Source organism: Rhipicephalus microplus, unplaced genomic scaffold, assembly GCF_043290135.1.
Source record: "Rhipicephalus microplus isolate Deutch F79 unplaced genomic scaffold, USDA_Rmic scaffold_134, whole genome shotgun sequence".
NCBI classification, from domain to species: Eukaryota; Metazoa; Arthropoda; class Arachnida; order Ixodida; family Ixodidae; genus Rhipicephalus; species Rhipicephalus microplus.
The window spans coordinates 82,501-97,500 of record NW_027464706.1 but is presented as its reverse complement, the minus strand read 5'-3'; the positions used below and the strand labels follow the sequence as shown (position 1 = coordinate 97,500).

Sequence of the window (15,000 nt, the reverse complement as noted above, 5' to 3'; positions counted from 1 at the left end):
TGCTCAGTGTGTCCTGCAATTCACACCAAGTCTCGCAGCTGGCTGCGTTCTTCATCGACCCGAGAACCGAGTGATCCACCGCTTAGAGTCGTGAAAAAGTGTTTGTTCAATTCCGTACAGTCAAAACCAAACGTTTCTGGCACTCGGCCAAACAGTGGCCAAGAAGGGCGCTTTTCAGCGCACGCTTGGACTCCAAAACTCTGCCGCGCCTTTTTCGGCTGCCGCAAATCGAGCAAACGGTGTGTTTCGGACGGCGTTTCGCTTTCGCTACTTGCGAGTGCTTTCGTGGTCCACCCCTCTATAAATACTCGGGAGGCGTCGAAGCCGGTTCTCCAAGCCGGACCCGTAGGTATCGTTGTGTGCTCGCTCTCATTGGCCCGCCTAACCAGAAAATGCCTGCGGTACACCCATTTGGATAAGAGTGCACGCAGATGCGGGCCTCGACGGCTACACATTTCCTCGGGCGGCCGCCTCCCGGCCTCCGTGGAGCGCGGGATGCACGGTCCCATCGACAAGCCTCTCCCGTTTTTACCGTGGCGTCGCGGTTCACCACGGCAGGCGGGTCGGTCTCCTCCGCATAAAAAGGGGGACCCCCGCTTTTTGTTCCACGAAATCGCACAAGCTTTTTTCGCATCCACGGTTTGCCACCGCACACCAAAATGCCGATCCGGCTGCCTACTTTAGCCAACAGGTGGAGCCAGGCGCGCCGTACTTGCGCGGCACTTCCCACGTCCACCGAAGTCGGTGCCAAGGACCACTTTCGGCGCCGGAGCCGCGTACGAGCCTACTCGAGGCGGAAGAACGAAGCCAGCAAGGGCCTGGCCGCAAGTGCGTTCAATTGTCGGGACGTCCAAGTCCCTCGTTCTTCCGTGCTTCCTCTTTCGGCAAGTCGTTGCGGCACCTTCCCAAAGCGCGCAGACCCGCTAATCGCGACGAGCGCGACGTGGCCGTGCCGCCTTTCCCTCGGCAGCAAGCAAAACGCCTGGCAACGTCGACGCTCCCCTAACCGCGATCTCGCACCGTGTTTCGTGTGGCGAATTCAAAAGCCGGCCGGCGCTGCTGCAACCATTACGGTCGGTACGCATACGCCGCGGAGGGCGGGACGGTCATCGGAGCGTGCGGTTCCTCCATCGAGTACTGCGCACCTCGGCCGTCGCATCGCCGTGCCATGACCGGCCGCGCGTCAACGCGAACCGGTGCCAGCGAGATCCCTCGCCTGCAAGAACCGACCGGCAGCCTCCGTCACCCGAGGACGCGGAGGCGCTTGCCGCGGACGGCGGGACGGTATGCACTGGTGCACAGCGGACCCGTCACATCGCCAGTTCCTTGACCGACCGCCGACGCTTGTGCCGTTCCTCTCGTACTTGGCAGTCGCCGCGCGATTGTCGGGTCTCGTTCTTGCACGCTCGAACGGTCGGGAGGGCACTCGGCTGGCGTTTCGGGAACGCGCAGCCTCGCCTTCTACCGACGTAACCACGACTCGCCGTTCGCGCTCCGCCGCTCCTGTTTACAGTACTAGGCGGTCCCGCAGCGGTCGGGTCGCGCATTTCGAGCGCTTCGAGCCACGGTGCAGTGGCGGGTCGAAAGCCGACCTATGAGTGCGTTGCGCCGTTTGTACCCGCGTCCGCCACCTGGCCGACCGTCCAAGGTCGCGGTGTTGGCGTCCGCTGGGCGCAACAATTTGTCACGGGGTGCCGCTCCACATTCAGGCAGCCCCGTGGGGAAAAGCCGACCCCGCGTCCAAACGGGGTCAGCGGCAGAAAGTGTCGGGCGCAGACGCAGCTGAGGCGCTCACCCTTCACAATCCGTTAATGATCCTTCCGCAGGTTCACCTACGGAAACCTTGTTACGACTTTTACTTCCTCTAAATGATCAAGTTTGGTCATCTTTCCAACAGACCGGCGCAACCGAAAGGCCGCGCCGGACATCGGTCCGAAGACCTCACTAAATCATTCAATCGGTAGTAGCGACGGGCGGTGTGTACAAAGGGCAGGGACGTAATCAACGCGAGCTTATGACTCGCGCTTACTGGGAATTCCTCGTTCAAGGGGAACAATTGCAAGCCCCTATCCCAATCACGAAAGAAGTTCCACGGGTTACCCAGTCTTTTCAGACAGGGATAAAGACACGCTGCTTCCTTCAGTGTAGCGCGCGTGCGGCCCCGGACATCTAAGGGCATCACAGACCTGTTATTGCTCTGTTTCGTGCGGCTAGGAGCCGCTTGTCCCTCTAAGAAGGTTGTAAGGTGCTGGGAACCCCGCACCTATTTAATAGGCTAGAGTCTCGTTCGTTATCGGAATTAACCAGACAAATCGCTCCACCAACTAAGAACGGCCATGCACCACCATCCACCGAATCAAGAAAGAGCTCTCAATCTGTCAATCCTCCCAGTGTCCGGGCCGGGTAAGTTTTCCCGTGTTGAGTCAAATTAAGCCGCAGGCTCCACTCCTGGTGGTGCCCTTCCGTCAATTCCTTTAAGTTTCAGCTTTGCAACCATACTTCCCCCGGAACCCAAATACTTTGGTTTCCCGGAAGCTGCCCGCCGAGTCATTTGAGTAACTCAGGCGGATCGCTGGTTGGCATCGTTTATGGTCAGAACTAGGGCGGTATCTGATCGCCTTCGAACCTCTGACTTTCGTTCTTGATCAATGAAAACATTCTTGGCAAATGCTTTCGCAGTAGTTCGTCTTGCGACGGTCCAAGAATTTCACCTCTAGCGCCGCAATACGAATGCCCCCGTCCGTCCCTCTTAATCATTACCTCGTATTCCAAAAACCAACAGAACAGAAACGAGGTCTTGTTCTATTATTCCATGCAAGTTTATTCAGGCGACTCGCCTGCGTTGAGCACTCTAATTTTTTCAAAGTAAAAGCACCGGCCATCTCGAGGCACACAATGAAGTGCACCAAGAAAGAACCGGCATGATGTTCAGTCCGAGCCGTCGCATCGGGTAGATGCACTACTCGTCTGGAACTGAGATCCAACTACGAGCTTTTTAACCGCAGCAGCTTTAGTATACGCTATTGGAGCTGGAATTACCGCGGCTGCTGGCACCAGACTTGCCCTCCAATTGATCCTCGTTAAAGGATTTAGAGTGTACTCATTTCAATTACGGGGCCTCAAAAGAGTCCCGTATTGTTATTTTTCGTCACTACCTCCCCGTGCCGGGAGTGGGTAATTTGCGCGCCTGCTGCCTTCCTTGGATGTGGTAGCCGTTTCTCAGGCTCCCTCTCCGGAATCGAACCCTGATTCTCCGTTACCCGTAACAACCATGGTAAGCAAGTAACCTACCATCGAAAGTTGATAAGGCAGACACTTGAAAGAAACGTCGCCGGCTCGTGGCCATGCGATCAGCACAAAGTTATCCAGAGTCACCACACAATACGGGCCGAAACCCGATCGATCTTGGTCTAATAAAAGCACCCGTTACCCAAAGGGCTCCAGGCTCACTGCATGTATTAGCTCTAGAATTGCCACAGTTATCCAAGTAGGAAGAAACGATCTAAGGAACCATAACTGATTTAATGAGCCATTCGCGGTTTCGCCTTATTTCGGCATGTACTTAGACATGCATGGCTTAATCTTTGAGACAAGCATATGATTACTGGCAGGATCAACCAGGTAATCGTTCGACTGCGCGTCCGTCCTCGCCTTCGGCGGGCCGGACGCAGTCTGTGTGCGGCGGAGGCCACCTTCAGGCGCCCCAACACGCTTATTTTGCACTCCGAGATGACGGCGTTCGAGCTCGCTACGGCACAACCTTCCCGAAAGACGAGTGGGAGCCGTGCGGCAAGAAGCACGTTCATGCTCGCTCTTTTTCGTTGCATCGACTCGGTCGCGCCGTGCGGGTTGCCCAAGCCCGCTGCACTGTCGGTGGACCGGCCGGAACTAGCAACGGAGCCGAGACTGCAAAGCCGCCAGACGACGGGTCACGCCCGCGTCTTCGGCGCTTTCGCATCTGAATCGCCCGAGGACGACACGGAACACACCTCGATATCGTGGTAAAACGGCACCGTCCGACAACCAGCCCCTAACGCATCAAGCGGATGAGGCTGCAGACGACTGCCGTGGATTCCCCTGGAGCAGACCCGAGGACACGCTTGACGAGGCCGAAGCCCGCCGCATATCAGACACCCGGTCGCTTTCGCGTACGCCGCTCACGAGAACCCCCACATAATAGCAGCGATAAGTACCCAGACCTCCTTGGGCACTAATACGAGCGTACTCGAGAAAATTTCACCGCGGGTGTGCCCCGAAACGTGTGGCACGTTGAGCGTGCCACAAGTCTACGTCGCTCTCAAACCCGCCGAGGTCGTAGAATTTGCGACCCTACTCACGAAATTCCCACCGAGGATACGGCCGCAAACGTACCGCACCTTGGGTAGGCCACGAGTTTGTGCAACACTACGCTGACGGCACAGCACCGAGGTCGTGCGCGCACGCACGGGAAAATTCCGCCGCGGTTTCTGCCGAAAACGTGAGGCACCACGACTCTCCGCAAGTTCGCGTCGACTGCGAAAGACCGAAGTCGTGAACGACGTGTCCGCTACTCGCCGCCGACACGCTGGACACCAAACGTACAACGACTCGACGGCGTCGTAGAGGCCCACGACGCGGTTTTCCTTAACGACGTCTCGGCGTGGCACCGACAGGTTAGAACGGCCGACCAACGTTCCCTGTCCGCCGTTCGGCTCAGTCGAAGGGCTCGGCGACTTCGGCAACGCTGCGAAGCCGCACGGTGACGCACGCCATGTCCCCATTTTTTTTTTTTTTTTCTTTCTGCGTCTGCCGGGGTGCCCCTATAATAGCAGCGATAAGCACCCAGACCGCCGTGGGTCGCTCGCCCCGGCTGACGTGGTTTTTCGTACTCCTGCGGCGGTCGCCGTCAAGCACGTCCAAATACGCTACTTTCGTGGGCGCATTCACGCTCTTTCGCTTCGCCGGAGTGCCAGCACTCACTCTGCCAAAAACGGCGAACATCCGAGCGGCGGTTCCCACTTTTGCGTCGGCGTCGCAAACCCCGCCCCGGCAGACGAGGTTTGCCGTACTCGTGCGACGGTGGCCGGCGGGCACGTCGAAAGACGCCGATATCGTGCGCGAATTGGCGCACCTTGGCTTCACCGGAGTGCCGCCACTGACTCCTCCAAAAACGGCGAAGATCCGAGCGGCGCTTCCCACTTTCGCATCGGCGTCCCGAACTCCGCCCCGGCTGACGCGGTTTACCGTACTCGTGCGACGGTCGCCGGCGAGCACGTGGAAAGACGCCGATATCGTGCCCGAATCGGCTCCGTTCGGCTTCGCCGGAGTGCCAGCACTGGCTCGGCGAAAGACGACGAACATCCGAGCGACGGTTCTCACTATTGCGTACGCGTCGCAAACCCCGCCCCGGCAGACGCACTTTGCCGTACTCGTGCGACGGTCGCCGGCGAGCACGTAGAAAGACGCCGATATCGTGCCGGAATCGGCCCCGTTTGGCTTCGCCGGAGTGCCAGCACTCACTCGGCCACAAACGGCGAACATCCGAGCGGCGGTTCCCACTTAGCCGTCGGCGTCCCGAACTCCGCCCCGGCAGACGCGGTTGCCGAGCTCGTGCGACTAGCGACCGCGAAGCCGTCTCGCGACGCCGCTTTCGTGCGCGGCTCCCACTGCGACCTGGGTCACCCGAGGTCGACGAGCAAGAAAGAATGTCGAAAAAAAATTTTTTTTTTTTTTGCGTCTGCCGGGGTGCCCCTATAATAGCAGCGATAAGCACCCAGACCGCCATGGGTCGCTCGCCCCGGCTGACGTGGTTTTTCGTTTTCCTGCGGTGGTCGTCGTCAAGCACGTCCAAACACGCCACTTTCGTGGGCGCATTCGCGCTCTTTCGCTTCGCCGGAGTGCCAGCACTCACTCTGCCAAAAACGGCGAACATCCTAGTGGCGGTTCCCACTTTTGCGTCGGCGTCGCCAACCCCGCCCCGGCATACGCGGTTTGCCGTACTCGTGCGGCGGTGGCCGGCGGGCACGTCGAAAGACACCGATATCGTGCGCGAGTCGATGCTTCTTGGTCTCGCAGGAGGGCCGCCACTCACTCCTGCAAAAACGGCGAAGATCCGAGCGGCGCTTCCCACTTTTTCGTCGGCATCGCAAACCTCGCCCCGGCAGACGCGCTTTGCCGTACTCGTGCGACGGTCGCCGGCGAGCACGTCGAAATACGCCGATATCGTGCCCGAATCGGCCCCGTTTCGCTTCGCCGGAGTGCCAGCACTCACTCGGCCAAAAACGGCGAACATCCGAGCAGCGGTACCCACTTAGCCGTCGGCATCCCGAACTCCGCGCCGGCTGACGCGGTTGCCGAGCTCGTGCGACTAGCGACCGCGAACGCGTCTCGCGACGCCGCTTTCGTGCGCGGCTCCCATTGCGACCTGGGTTACCCGAGCTCGACCAGCAAAAAAGAAGGTCGAAAAAAAATTTTTTTTTTCTGCGTCTGCCGGGGTGCCCCTATAATAGCAGCGATAAGCACCCAGACCGCCGTGGGTCGCTCGCCCCGGCTGACGTGGTTTTTCGTACTCCTGCAGCGGTCGCCGTCAAGCACGTCCAAATACGCCACTTTCGTGGGCGCTTTCGCGCTCTTTCGCGTCGCCGGTGTGCCAGCACTCACTCTGCCAAAAACGGCGAACATCCTAGTGGCGGTTCCCACTTTTGCGTCGGCGTCGCCAACCCCGCCCCGGCATACGCGGTTTGCCGTACTCGTGCGGCGGTGGCCGGCGGGCACGTCGAAAGACACCGATATCGTGCGCGAGTCGATGCTTCTTGGTCTCGCAGGAGGGCCGCCACTCACTCCTGCAAAAACGGCGAAGATCCGAGCGGCGCTTCCCACTTTTTCGTCGGCATCGCAAACCTCGCCCCGGCAGACGCGCTTTGCCGTACTCGTGCGACGGTCGCCGGCGAGCACGTCGAAATACGCCGATATCGTGCCCGAATCGGCCCCGTTTCGCTTCGCCGGAGTGCCAGCACTCACTCGGCCAAAAACGGCGAACATCCGAGCAGCGGTACCCACTTAGCCGTCGGCATCCCGAACTCCGCGCCGGCTGACGCGGTTGCCGAGCTCGTGCGACTAGCGACCGCGAACGCGTCTCGCGACGCCGCTTTCGTGCGCGGCTCCCATTGCGACCTGGGTTACCCGAGCTCGACCAGCAAAAAAGAAGGTCGAAAAAAAATTTTTTTTTTCTGCGTCTGCCGGGGTGCCCCTATAATAGCAGCGATAAGCACCCAGACCGCCGTGGGTCGCTCGCCCCGGCTGACGTGGTTTTTCGTACTCCTGCAGCGGTCGCCGTCAAGCACGTCCAAATACGCCACTTTCGTGGGCGCTTTCGCGCTCTTTCGCGTCGCCGGTGTGCCAGCACTCACTCTGCCAAAAACGGCCAACATCCGAGCGGCGGTTCCCACTTTTGCGTCGGCGTCGTAAACCCCGCCCCGGCAGACGCGGTTTGCCCTACTCGTTCGACGGTCGCCGGCGAGCGCGTCGAAAGACGCCGATATCGTGCGCTAATTGGCGCTCCTTGGCTTCTCCGGAGTGCCGCCACTCACTCCTCCAAAAACGGCGAAGATCCGAGCGGCGTTCTCCACTTTCGCATCGGCGTCCCGAACTCCGCCCGGGCTGACGCGGTTTACCGTACTCGTGCGACGGTCGCCGCCGGGCACGTCGAAAGACGCCGATATCGTGCCGTAATCGGCCCCGTTTGGCTTCGCCCGAGTGCCAGCACTCACTCGGCCAAAAACGGCGAACATCCGAGCAGCGTTTCCCACTTTCGCATCGGCGTCCCGAAGCCCGCCCCGGCAGACGCGGTTTGCCCTACTCGAGCGACGGTCGCCGGCGATCACGTCGAAAGGCGCCGAATTCGTGCACGAATCGATGCTTCTTGGTCTCGCAGGAGGGCCGCCACTCACTCCTGCAAAAACGGCGAAGATCCGAGTTGCGCTTCCCACTTTTTCGTCGGCGTCCCGAACTACGCCCCGGCTGACGCGGTTTACCGTACTCGTGCGACGGTCGCCGGCGGGCACTTCAAAATACGCCGATTTCGTGGGCGCATTCACGCTGTTTCGCTTCCCCGGAGTGCCAACACTCACTCTGCCGAAAGCGGCGATCATCCGAGCGGCGGTTCCCACTTTTGCGTCGGCTTCGCAAACGGCGCCCCGGCAGACGCGCTCGTGCGACGTACTCGTGCGACGGTCGCCGGCGAGCACGTCGAAAGACGCCGATATCGTGCTCGAATCGACCCCGTTTCGCTTCGCCGGAGTGCTGCCAGTCACGGCGCAGAGAACGGCGAACAAGTGTTTTTTTTTTTTTTCCTAGAATTTGTGTTATAGAAGGCACATTTGATATCGGACGATAATTTTCAACTTTATCACGCGCACCGATTTTCGTGTAGAGGTTTGCAAGTTTATGGGAATTTCTCCACTTGGAATAATGCGATTTAGTAGTACTACGAGAACTTCATGGATGTACTCAAGGGTACGGGGCAAGTCAGTTACGTCAACACCTGCAGATTTTTTACACTTCAAACTGAAAATTGTTGGTTGTGAGTCCTCGTATGATATTAAAGGCCGATTCGCTAACACATAGAACAAAGAAAGAAAGGAAGAAAAAACGCCCGCGCTCGCTCAAGAAACCTGGGTTCGCAACAAGTGGCAACAACAAGCAACCGAGCGAGTGCGCCAAAACCCGTGGCGGCCGAACAAACGCGAAGTCCCAACCGCGTCAGCCGGGGCGGCACGGGACAGGAAAAATCACTTCAGCCGGGGCGGCGGGGCACCGAATAAACCTCGTCACCTCGTCGCAGGATAAAAGAGGAAACAAAAAGTCTAAACAGCGTCTGCTGGAGCGAATGCGTAATAAAACAACAACAACAACAAAAAAAAAACACCCGCGCTCAAGAAGTCTGCAATCCTCACAAAAGGCGACTGTGACCGAGCAGCGTCAGCCGGGGCCGTGCGGAAACGGAAAAACCGCGACTACCGGGGCGTCGAGGCACCGAAAAATCCACTTCAGCCGCGGCGAAAAAAAAAACAAAAAGAAAGACGGAGGGGGGGGGGGGAACCACGTCTGCCGGGGCGAAGGAAAAAAAAAAACGCGTCTGCCGGGGCGAGCCCGGGTGCGGCACCACCGGGAAAACTGTGGCAAACAGACATGGCGATCGAGTGAGTGGGCCGCCAGCCAGGCTCAGCCAAAAAGTGCAAAGTCCGAACTGCGTCAGCCGGGGCGGCAAAAACCGCGTCAGCCGGGGCGGCGCAAAAAACCGCGTCTGCCGGGGCGGCACGAAACCGCGTCAGCCGGGGCGGGGCGAAAACTGCGTCAGCCGGGGCGAAAAGAAAAAAAAAAAACGCGTCTGCCGGGGCAAGCCCGGGTGCGGCACCACCGGGAAAACTGTGGCAAACAGACATGGCGATCGAGTGAGTGGGCCGCCAGCCAGGCACAGCCGAAAAGTGCAAAGTCCGAACCGTGTCAGCCGGGGCGACGCAAAAACCGCGTCAGCCGGGGCGGCGCGAAAACCGCGTCAGCCGGGGCGGCACGAAACCGCGTCAGCCGGGGCGGCGCGAAAACTGCGTCAGCCGGGGCGGCGCGAAAACCTCGTCAGCCGGGGCGAGCGAAAAGGGGGGGGGGAACCACGTCTGCCGGGGCGAAAGAAAAAAAACGCGTCTGCCGGGGCGAGCCCGGGTGCGGCACCACCGGGAAGACTGTGGCAAACAGACATGGCGATCGAGTGAGTGGGCCGCCAGCCAGGCTCAGCCCAAAAAGTGCCAAGTCCGAACTGCGTCAGCCGGGGCGGCAAAAACCGCGTCAGCCGGGGCGGCGCGAAAACCGCGTCTGCCGGGGCGGCGCGAAAACTGCGTCTGCCGGGGCGAGCCCGGGTGCGGCACCACCGGGAAAACTGTGGCAAACAGACATGGCGATCGAGTGAGTGGGCCGCCAGCCAGGCACAGCCGAAAAGTGCTAAGTCCGAACTGCGTCTGCCGGGGCGGCACGAAACCGCGTCAGCCGGGGCGGCGCGAAAACCGCGTCTGCCGGGGCGGCACGAAACCGCGTCAGCCGGGGCGGCGCGAAAACTGCGTCAGCCGGGGCGAGCCCGGGTGCGGCACCACCGGGAAAACTGTGGCAAACAGACATGGCGATCGAGTGAGTGGGCCGCCAGCCAGGCACAGCCGAAAAGTGCTAAGTCCGAACTGCGTCTGCCGGGGCGGCACGAAACCGCGTCAGCCGGGGCGGCGCGAAAACCGCGTCTGCCGGGGCGGCACGAAACCGCGTCAGCCGGGGCGGCGCGAAAACTGCGTCAGCCGGGGCGAGCCCGGGTGCGGCACCACCGGGAAAACTGTGGCAAACAGACATGGCGATCGAGTGAGTGGGCCGCCAGCCAGGCACAGCCGAAAAGTGCTAAGTCCGAACTGCGTCAGCCGGGGCGGCAAAAACCGCGTCAGCCGGGGCGGCGCAAAAAACCGCGTCTGCCGGGGCGGCACGAAACCGCGTCAGCCGGGGCGGCGCGAAAACTGCGTCAGCCGGGGCGAAAGAAAAAAAAAAAAACGCGTCTGCCGGGGCGAGCCCGGGTGCGGCACCACCGGGAAAACTGTGGCAAACAGACATGGCGATCGAGTGAGTGGGCCGCCAGCCAGGCACAGCCGAAAAGTGCTAAGTCCGAACTGCGTCAGCCGGGGCGGCAAAAACCGCGTCAGCCGGGGCGGCGCAAAAAACCGCGTCTGCCGGGGCGGCACGAAACCGCGTCAGCCGGGGCGGCGCGAAAACTGCGTCAGCCGGGGCGAAAGAAAAAAAAAAACGCGTCTGCCGGGGCGAGCCCGGGTGCGGCACCACCGGGAAAACTGTGGCAAACAGACATGGCGATCGAGTGAGTGGGCCGCCAGCCAGGCACAGCCGAAAAGTGCTAAGTCCGAACTGCGTCTGCCGGGGCGGCACGAAACCGCGTCAGCCGGGGCGGCGCGAAAACCGCGTCTGCCGGGGCGGCACGAAACCGCGTCAGCCGGGGCGGCGCGAAAACTGCGTCAGCCGGGGCGAGCCCGGGTGCGGCACCACCGGGAAAACTGTGGCAAACAGACATGGCGATTGAGTGAGTGGGCCGCCAGCCAGGCACAGCCGAAAAGTGCTAAGTCCGAACTGCGTCTGCCGGGGCGGCACGAAACCGCGTCAGCCGGGGCGGCGCGAAAACCGCGTCTGCCGGGGCGGCACGAAACCGCGTCAGCCGGGGCGGCGCGAAAACTGCGTCAGCCGGGGCGAGCCCGGGTGCGGCACCACCGGGAAAACTGTGGCAAACAGACATGGCGATCGAGTGAGTGGGCCGCCAGCCAGGCACAGCCGAAAAGTGCTAAGTCCGAACTGCGTCTGCCGGGGCGGCACGAAACCGCGTCAGCCGGGGCGGCGCGAAAACCGCGTCTGCCGGGGCGGCACGAAACCGCGTCAGCCGGGGCGGCGCGAAAACTGCGTCAGCCGGGGCGAGCCCGGGTGCGGCACCACCGGGAAAACTGTGGCAAACAGACATGGCGATCGAGTGAGTGGGCCGCCAGCCAGGCACAGCCGAAAAGTGCAAAGTCCGAACCGTGTCAGCCGGGGCGACGCAAAAACCGCGTCAGCCGGGGCGGCGCGAAAACCGCGTCTGCCGGGGCGGCACGAAACCGCGTCAGCCGGGGCGGCGCGAAAACTGCGTCAGCCGGGGCGAGCCCGGGTGCGGCACCACCGGGAAAACTGTGGCAAACAGACATGGCGATCGAGTGAGTGGGCCGCCAGCCAGGCACAGCCGAAAAGTGCTAAGTCCGAACTGCGTCAGCCGGGGCGGCAAAAACCGCGTCAGCCGGGGCGGCGCAAAAAACCGCGTCTGCCGGGGCGGCACGAAACCGCGTCAGCCGGGGCGGCGCGAAAACTGCGTCAGCCGGGGCGAGCCCGGGTGCGGCACCACCGGGAAAACTGTGGCAAACAGACATGGCGATCGAGTGAGTGGGCCGCCAGCCAGGCACAGCCGAAAAGTGCTAAGTCCGAACTGCGTCTGCCGGGGCGGCACGAAACCGCGTCAGCCGGGGCGGCGCGAAAACCGCGTCTGCCGGGGCGGCACGAAACCGCGTCAGCCGGGGCGGCGCGAAAACTGCGTCAGCCGGGGCGAGCCCGGGTGCGGCACCACCGGGAAAACTGTGGCAAACAGACATGGCGATCGAGTGAGTGGGCCGCCAGCCAGGCACAGCCGAAAAGTGCAAAGTCCGAACCGTGTCAGCCGGGGCGACGCAAAAACCGCGTCAGCCGGGGCGGCGCGAAAACCGCGTCTGCCGGGGCGGCACGAAACCGCGTCAGCCGGGGCGGCGCGAAAACTGCGTCAGCCGGGGCGAGCCCGGGTGCGGCACCACCGGGAAAACTGTGGCAAACAGACATGGCGATCGAGTGAGTGGGCCGCCAGCCAGGCACAGCCGAAAAGTGCTAAGTCCGAACCGTGTCAGCCGGGGCGACGCAAAAACCGCGTCAGCCGGGGCGGCGCGAAAACCGCGTCAGCCGGGGCGGCACGAAACCGCGTCAGCCGGGGCGGCGCGAAAACTGCGTCAGCCGGGGCGGCGCGAAAACCTCGTCAGCCGGGGCGAGCGAAAAGGGGGGGGGGGGGAACCACGTCTGCCGGGGCGAAAGAAAAAAAAACGCGTCTGCCGGGGCGAGCCCGGGTGCGGCACCACCGGGAAGACTGTGGCAAACAGACATGGCGATCGAGTGAGTGGGCCGCCAGCCAGGCACAGCCGAAAAGTGCTAAGTCCGAACTGCGTCAGCCGGGGCGGCAAAAACCGCGTCAGCCGGGGCGGCGCAAAAAACCGCGTCTGCCGGGGCGGCACGAAACCGCGTCAGCCGGGGCGGCGCGAAAACTGCGTCAGCCGGGGCGAAAGAAAAAAAAAAAAACGCGTCTGCCGGGGCGAGCCCGGGTGCGGCACCACCGGGAAAACTGTGGCAAACAGACATGGCGATCGAGTGAGTGGGCCGCCAGCCAGGCACAGCCGAAAAGTGCTAAGTCCGAACTGCGTCTGCCGGGGCGGCACGAAACCGCGTCAGCCGGGGCGGCGCGAAAACCGCGTCTGCCGGGGCGGCACGAAACCGCGTCAGCCGGGGCGGCGCGAAAACTGCGTCAGCCGGGGCGAGCCCGGGTGCGGCACCACCGGGAAAACTGTGGCAAACAGACATGGCGATCGAGTGAGTGGGCCGCCAGCCAGGCACAGCCGAAAAGTGCTAAGTCCGAACTGCGTCTGCCGGGGCGGCACGAAACCGCGTCAGCCGGGGCGGCGCGAAAACCGCGTCTGCCGGGGCGGCACGAAACCGCGTCAGCCGGGGCGGCGCGAAAACTGCGTCAGCCGGGGCGAGCCCGGGTGCGGCACCACCGGGAAAACTGTGGCAAACAGACATGGCGATCGAGTGAGTGGGCCGCCAGCCAGGCACAGCCGAAAAGTGCAAAGTCCGAACCGTGTCAGCCGGGGCGACGCAAAAACCGCGTCAGCCGGGGCGGCGCGAAAACCGCGTCAGCCGGGGCGGCACGAAACCGCGTCAGCCGGGGCGGCGCGAAAACTGCGTCAGCCGGGGCGGCGCGAAAACCTCGTCAGCCGGGGCGAGCGAAAAGGGGGGGGGGGGGGGAACCACGTCTGCCGGGGCGAAAGAAAAAAAAAACGCGTCTGCCGGGGCGAGCCCGGGTGCGGCACCACCGGGAAGACTGTGGCAAACAGACATGGCGATCGAGTGAGTGGGCCGCCAGCCAGGCTCAGCCCAAAAAGTGCCAAGTCCGAACTGCGTCAGCCGGGGCGGCAAAAACCGCGTCAGCCGGGGCGGCGCGAAAACCGCGTCTGCCGGGGCGGCGCGAAAACTGCGTCAGCCGGGGCGAGCCCGGGTGCGGCACCACCGGGAAAACTGTGGCTAACAGACATGGCGATCGAGTGAGTGGGCCACCAGCCAGGCTCAGCCAAAAAGTGCCAAGTCCGAACTGCGTCAGCCGGGGCGGCAAAAACCGCGTCAGCCGGGGCGGTGCAAAAAAACCGCGTCTGCCGGGGCGGCACGAAACCGCGTCAGCCGGGGCGGCGCGAAAACTGCGTCAGCCGGGGCGAAAGAAAAAAAAAAACGCGTCTGCCGGGGCGAGCCCGGGTGCGGCACCACCGGGAAAACTGTGGCAAACAGACATGGCGATCGAGTGAGTGGGCCGCCAGCCAGGCACAGCCGAAAAGTGCTAAGTCCGAACTGCGTCTGCCGGGGCGGCACGAAACCGCGTCAGCCGGGGCGGCGCGAAAACCGCGTCTGCCGGGGCGGCACGAAACCGCGTCAGCCGGGGCGGCGCGAAAACTGCGTCAGCCGGGGCGAGCCCGGGTGCGGCACCACCGGGAAAACTGTGGCAAACAGACATGGCGATCGAGTGAGTGGGCCGCCAGCCAGGCACAGCCGAAAAGTGCTAAGTCCGAACTGCGTCAGCCGGGGCGGCAAAAACCGCGTCAGCCGGGGCGGCGCAAAAAACCGCGTCTGCCGGGGCGGCACGAAACCGCGTCAGCCGGGGCGGCGCGAAAACTGCGTCAGCCGGGGCGAAAGAAAAAAAAAAAACAAAGAAAAAAGCCCGCGCTTAATCAAAAGAAAACAAAGAAAAAAGCTTGCGCTTAATCAAAAGAAAACAAACAAAAAAAGTTCGCGCTTAAGCCTGGCGGTGGAACCACCGGGGCAAACAGACCTGGCGATCGAGTGAGTGGGCCGCCAGCCAGGCACAGCCAAAAAGTGCAAAGTCCGAACCGCGTCAGCCGGGGCGGCGCGAAAACCGCGTCAGCCGGGGCGGCGCGAAAACCGCGTCAGCCGGGGCGGCGCAAAAACCGCGTCAGCCGGGGCGGCGCAAAAACTGCGTCAGCCGGGGCGGCACGGAAAAACGAAAACCGCGTCAGCCGGGGCGACATCAAAATGAGGAAAAAAAAAAAAAAAACTGCCTTAGGACACCTGCGTACACTTTCATGCGTTTGGGCATATCTCTCTGTA

General features: G+C 62.2%; 2 non-coding genes across 2 annotated transcripts in view; both read right to left on the bottom strand.

Annotated features, from left to right (window-relative positions):
• Window positions 1–90, bottom strand: part of LOC142790860 (5.8S ribosomal RNA) — a 153-nt gene extending 63 nt beyond the window's left edge. The window contains exon 1 of the ribosomal RNA XR_012889811.1: window positions 1–90. This exon is cut by the window's left edge and continues 63 nt beyond it. This is a non-coding gene — a ribosomal RNA (5.8S ribosomal RNA).
• A 1,719-nt stretch (window positions 91–1,809) lies between these two features.
• On the bottom strand, window positions 1,810–3,624 carry LOC142790922 (small subunit ribosomal RNA). The gene has a single exon (XR_012889859.1). It is a non-coding gene; the product is annotated as a small subunit ribosomal RNA (ribosomal RNA).
• Window positions 3,625–15,000: the final 11,376 nt, after the last annotated feature.